Below are 6000 nucleotides of genomic sequence, written 5' to 3'. Positions count from 1 at the left end.
ATTATCGAATGGTTTAATTTCATTGTTTCCTATTAAACCTATACTGGTAGGGTGACTATCATTTTTCCGTTTAGTCGGTACCGAAATTTTGTCACCATTACCCGAATGCGTACTGTCAGCCTCGTAACCCTGCGCAAGGGCTGATACTGCCAGCCTTTGTCTTTCGACGTACGGTTTTAGCTCTGAAACATGATATGTTCCAGGCAATTCTTTGCCATTTGGGTGAGCCAACCTGTACGTTAGTTTTGATAACTTTTTCGAAATTTTAAAGGGACCTTCGTACTTATCCGCTAATGTCTTACTAAAGTCATCCGCAGCGCTGGATAAAAAATGTGTTTTACGTAACACTAAATTTCCATCCTGGAACTCGAAATCACGATGACTTCGGTCATAGTACGCTTTTTGCTTTTGTTGAGCAACTTTAATGCGGTCTTTAGCCTTTTCAACAGCTTCCTCCACTACCGAAGCTACTCTGAGACCATAAAACTCTCAGTCTCAGGCACTAAATATTCTTCCGGATTTTTATCTTTCAGAACGCTACTGGCCGTTCTCAGTTCGCGACCAAACATCAAGAACGCAGGGGTGTATCCTGTCGTCTCTTGACGAGCGGTCCTAATAGCCATGGCGAACTGGGAAATGCCTTTGTCCTAATCTTTGTGATTATCCTCTACATAGGATACTACCATAGTTCCTATGATTCTATTAAGCCTTTCTGTTAGGTTACCCTGAGATGAATATAAGGACGTATAGCGTTGTTTGACCTGCAACGTCTCGAAAACCTTTTTGAAAATACGAGAAACAAACTGTCGGCCATTGTCCTTTACTACGCAGGTGGGCAATCCAAATCGCGTAAAAATGTCACCGATAAGATGACGCACAATAGGCTTAGTAGTAGCGGTCCTTAACGGGAATATCTCCACCCATTTGGTTAAGGTGTCTGACACCACTTATCATTTTCTAAATATTGAAAAATCGCGCTCATTTCTTTGTCGTTACGCTGTGCTTGTATAATGTCGTCGCGGTCAAACTTGACTAATACCGGGCTAGAATGAGGGGTGCTAGATGTTATTGCACTAAGAATACCTATATCACAGTCGGAGTTACGCGTTAATTGTTCATCCCTATTTAGGATCCTTGATTGTTCAACTACCGCTGAAGTTTCGGTATGCTCGTCTTGTTCCGGTATCCGCGAGAGGGCGTCAGCTACAACATTATCTTTGCCGGGTATATGGTTTACGGTGAAATCAAAAGCTTGTAGCCTTGCGTTCCACCTGGCAAATTTGCCGGTGGGGTCTCGCGCGCGGTAAAGCCAGCGTATTGCACTGTGATCGGTAAAAACTTCAAATTTTGACCCTTTATGTATGGGCGGAACTTCTCTACTGCCCAGACGACAGCTAAACATTCCCGCTCAGTCGTGGAATATTTTCTTTCCGTGTCGCTAAGTGAGCGGCTAGCGAATTGGACGACGTGTCGCTTTCCCTTTATTTTCTGCGACAGCACTGCTTCCAATCCAAGGTAGGAAGCGTCCGTGTGTAGTATGAAGGGCTGTGTATAGTCCGTTGAACTTAACACTGAGGCCGACGACAATTCTTTCTTCAAGGTATAAAGGTACGTCCGCACTAGGCGTAAATTTTCGCTCGCCACGCTACGTACGCTACGCTCGCCACGCACGCATCGTTACGTAAAAAGTCAGTGTTTTTCCACAATACCTGACGAACATTTAATTTTTGGGCTTCCGTGGCGCAATGGTTAGCGCGTTCAGCTGTTAACCGAGAGGTTGGTGGTTCGCGCCCACCCGGGAGAGGTGTTGTGGGGTATCAGATGTAGCGTGAAAAGTCATAACTTTTCTACAATAACTGACAACCATTTAATTTCTGAGCTTCCGTGGCGCAATGCTTAGTGCGTTCGGCTGTTAACCGAAAGGTCGGTGGTTCGAGCCCACCCGGGAGCGGTGTTGTGAGGCCTCAGATGTGACGTAAAAAGTCATAAGTTTTCCACAATACATGACAACTTTTTAAATTCTAATTTTCCGTGGCGCAATGCTTAGTGCGTTCGTCTGTTAACCGAATGGTTGGTGGTTCGAGCCCATCCGAGAGCGGTGTTGTGAGGTCTCAGATGTGACGTAAAAAGTCAAAGTTTTTCCACAATACCTGACAACCATTTAATTTCTGAGCTTCCGTGGGTCAATGGTTAGCGCGTTCGGCTGTTAATTGAAAGGTTGGTCGTTCGAGCCCACCCGGGAGCGGTGTAGTGAGATCTCAGAAGGAACGTAAAAAGTCAAAGTTTTTCCACAATACCTGACAACCGTTGAATTTCTGAGCTTCCGTGGCTCAATGGTTATATCGTTCATCTGTTAACCGAAAGGTTGGTGGTTCGGGCCCACCCGGGAGCGGTGTTGTGAGATCTCAGAAGGAACGTAAAAAGCCAAAGTTTTTCCACAATAAATGACAACCATTGAATTTCTGAGCTTCCGTGGCTCAATGGTTAGCGCGTTCGGCTGTTAACTGAAAGGTTGGAGGTTCGAGCCCATATGGGAGCAGTGTTGTGAGGTCTCAGATGTGACGTAAAAAGTAAAAGTTTTTCCACAATACCTGACGACGATATAATTTTTGGGCTTCCGTTGCGCAACGGTTATCGCGTTCATCTGTTAACCGAAAGGTTGGTGGTTCGGGCCACCCGGGAGCGGTGTTGTGAGATCTCAGAAGGAACGTAAAAAGCCAAAGTTTTTCCACAATACCTGACAACATTTTAAATTCTAAGCTTCCATGGCGCAATGCTTAGTGCGTTCGGCTGTTAACCGAAAGGTCGGTGGTTCGAGCCCACCCGGGAGCGGTGTTGTGAGGCCTTAGATGTGACGTAAAAAGTCAAAGTTTTCCCACAATACCTGACGAACATTTATTTTTTGGGCTTCCGTGGCGCAATGGTTAGCGCATTCGGCTGTTAACCGAAAGGTTGGTGGTTCGAGCCCATCCCGGAGCGGTGTTGTGGAGTCTCATATGTGACGTAAAAAGTCAAAGTTTTTCCACAATACCTGACGGCCATTTAATTTTTGGGCTTCCGTGGCGCAATGGTTAGCGCGTTCGGCTGTTAACCGAAAGGTTGGTGGTTCGAGCCCATACGGGAGCGGTGTTGTGAGGTCTCAGATGTGACGTAAAAAGTCAAAGTTTTCCCACAATACCTGACGAACATTTATTTTTTGGGCTTCCGTGGCGCAATGGTTAGCGCATTCGGCTGTTAACCGAAAGGTTGGTGGTTCGAGCCCATCCCGGAGCGGTGTTGTGGAGTCTCATATGTAACGTAAAAAGTCAAAGTTTTTCCACAATACCTGACGGCCATTTAATTTTTGGGCTTCCGTGGCGCAATGGTTAGCGCTTTCGGCTGTTAACCGAAAGGTTGGTGGTTCGAGCCCATACGGGAGCGGCGTTGTGAGGTCTCAGATGTGACGTAAAAAGTCAAAGTTTTTCCACAATACCTGACAACCATTGAATTTCTGAGCTTCCGTGGCTCAATGGTAAGCGCGTTCGGCTGTTAACTGAAAGGTTGGTGGTTCGAGCCCATCCGGGAGCGGTGTTGTGAGGTCTCAGATGTGACGTAAAAAGTCAAAGTTTTTCCACAATACCTGACGGCCATTTAATTTTTGGGCTTCCGTGGCGCAATGGTTAGCGCGTTCGGCTGTTAACCGAAAGGTTGGTGGTTCGAGCCCATACGGGAGCGGTGTTGTGAGGTCTCAGATGTGACGTAAAAAGTCAAAGTTTTTCCACAATACCTGACGGCCATTTAATTTTTGGGCTTCCGTGGCGCAATGGTTAGCGAGTTCGGCTGTTAACCGAAAGGTTGGTGGTTCGAGCCCATACGGGAGCGGTGTTGTGAGTTCTCAGAGGTGACGTAAAAAGTCAAAGTTTTTCCACAATACCTGACAACCATTGAATTTCTGAGCTTCCTTGGCTCAATGGTTAGCGCGTTCGGCTGTTAACTGAAAGGTTGGTGGTTCGAGCCCATCTGGGAGCGGTCTTGAGGTCTCAGATGTGACGTAAAAAGTCAAAGTTTTTCCACAATACCTGACGACGATATAATTTTTGGGCTTCGGTTGCGCAACGGTTATCGCGTTCATCTGTTAACCGAAAGGTTGGTGGTTCGGGCCCACCCGGGAGCGGTGTTGTGGGGTCTCAGATGTAGCGTAAAAAGTCATAAGTTTTCCACAATACATGACAACATTTTAAATTCTAATTTTCCGTGGCGCAATGCTTAGTGCGTTCGGCTGTTAACTGAAAGGTTGGAGGTTCGAGCCCATCCGGGAGCGGTGTTGTGAGGTCTCAGATGTGACGTAAAAAGTCAAAGTTTTTCCACAATACATGACGACGATATAATTTTTGGGCTTCCGTTGCGCAACGGTTATCGTGTTCATCTGTTAACCGAAAGGTTGGTGGTTCGGGCCACCCGGGAGCGGTGTTGTGAGATCTCAGAAGGAACGTAAAAAGCCAAAGTAACCCAACCAACACTTGATTCTGACTAATTAGGCCACGGGGAGTTCGGAAAAAATAGTGAAAAAATTCTTAACCCGCCGCAAGTTGGTTAAAAAAATTTTTGAAAATTTGAAAATTGCATGTACTTACCGCCATTAAGACCGCTACGCGCCTAAACGCATTCTGCCCTCGATCTTGAAAAACTACCCGGGGGGGGGGGGTAAATATAATAATAAGGACTCGCGACGGAATTCAAGGAGCACATACTGCGGAAATATAGCTATGAAATTTTAAACACCCACTGAAACATTTAGAATTCTCATACCAGGATAGAAAAATATTTGAAGCGAGCTCCAATTTTAAAAATAAACAACGATATTTTGCTAAATTGCGTAGATTATTTCGGAAGTAAATAAAGATAAACAATAATATTTTGGAAAAGGCATAATATTATTTGGGAAGTAAATGAAGATAAACCACAATATTTTGGAAAAGGCGTAACATTATTTGGGAAATAAATGAAGATAAACAATAATATTTTGGAAAAGGCATAATATTATTTGGGAAATAAATGAAGATAAACCACAATATTTTGGAAAAGGCGTAACATTATTTGGGAAATAAATGAAGATACACAATAATATTTTGGAAAAGGCATAATATTATTTGGGAAATAAATGAAGATAAACCACAATATTTTGGAAAAGGCGTAACATTATTTGGGAAATAAATGAAGATAAACAATAATATTTTGGAAAAGGCATAATATTATTTGGGAAATAAATGAAGATAAACCACAATATTTTGGAAAAGGCGTAACATTATTTGGGAAATAAATGAAGATAAACAATAATATTTTGGAAAAGGCATAATACTATTTGGGAAATAAATGAAGATAAACCACAATATTTTGGAAAAGGCGTAACATTATTTGGGAAGTAAATGAAGATAAACCACAATATTTTGGGAAAGGCGTAACATTATTTGGGAAGTAAATGAAGATAAACCACAATATTTTGGAAAAGGCGTAACATTATTTGGGAAATAAATGAAGATAAACAATAATATTTTGGAAAAGGCATAATATTATTTGGGAAATAAATGAAGATAAACCACAATATTTTGGAAAAGGTGTAACATTATTTGGGAAGTAAATGAAGATAAACCACAATATTTTTGGAAAGGCGTAACATTATTTGGGAAGTAAATGAAGATAAACCACAATATTTTGGAAAAGGCGTAACATTATTTGGGATGATAAACAACATATTTTGGAAAGGCGGTCACTTATTTGGAAAATTATATACAATTTGCTTAAAATGTGGCACTTAGCGCTACCCGAGAAACACCACATGTAGGTGGCCACACGTCGTTTCTCATGGGGAGTTTTGTTTAGGCAGGTCCCCTTGCCTACTGCCGTATATATTTACTGAAATTCCACCAAATCTCGTAAAAATAGGTAAATAATAAATTAATTAAGATGACTCAATTCGAGAACCAAAATATCTAGTAGCCCCATCCAAATATTTTATAAGTC

Source organism: Phalangium opilio, unplaced genomic scaffold (assembly GCF_054372755.1).
Source record: "Phalangium opilio isolate 3A_F unplaced genomic scaffold, DU_Popi_V2 ptg000019l_1, whole genome shotgun sequence".
Taxonomy (NCBI): domain Eukaryota; kingdom Metazoa; phylum Arthropoda; class Arachnida; order Opiliones; family Phalangiidae; genus Phalangium; species Phalangium opilio.
The sequence above is the reverse complement of the archived record's forward strand: the minus strand, read 5'-3'. Positions refer to the sequence as shown.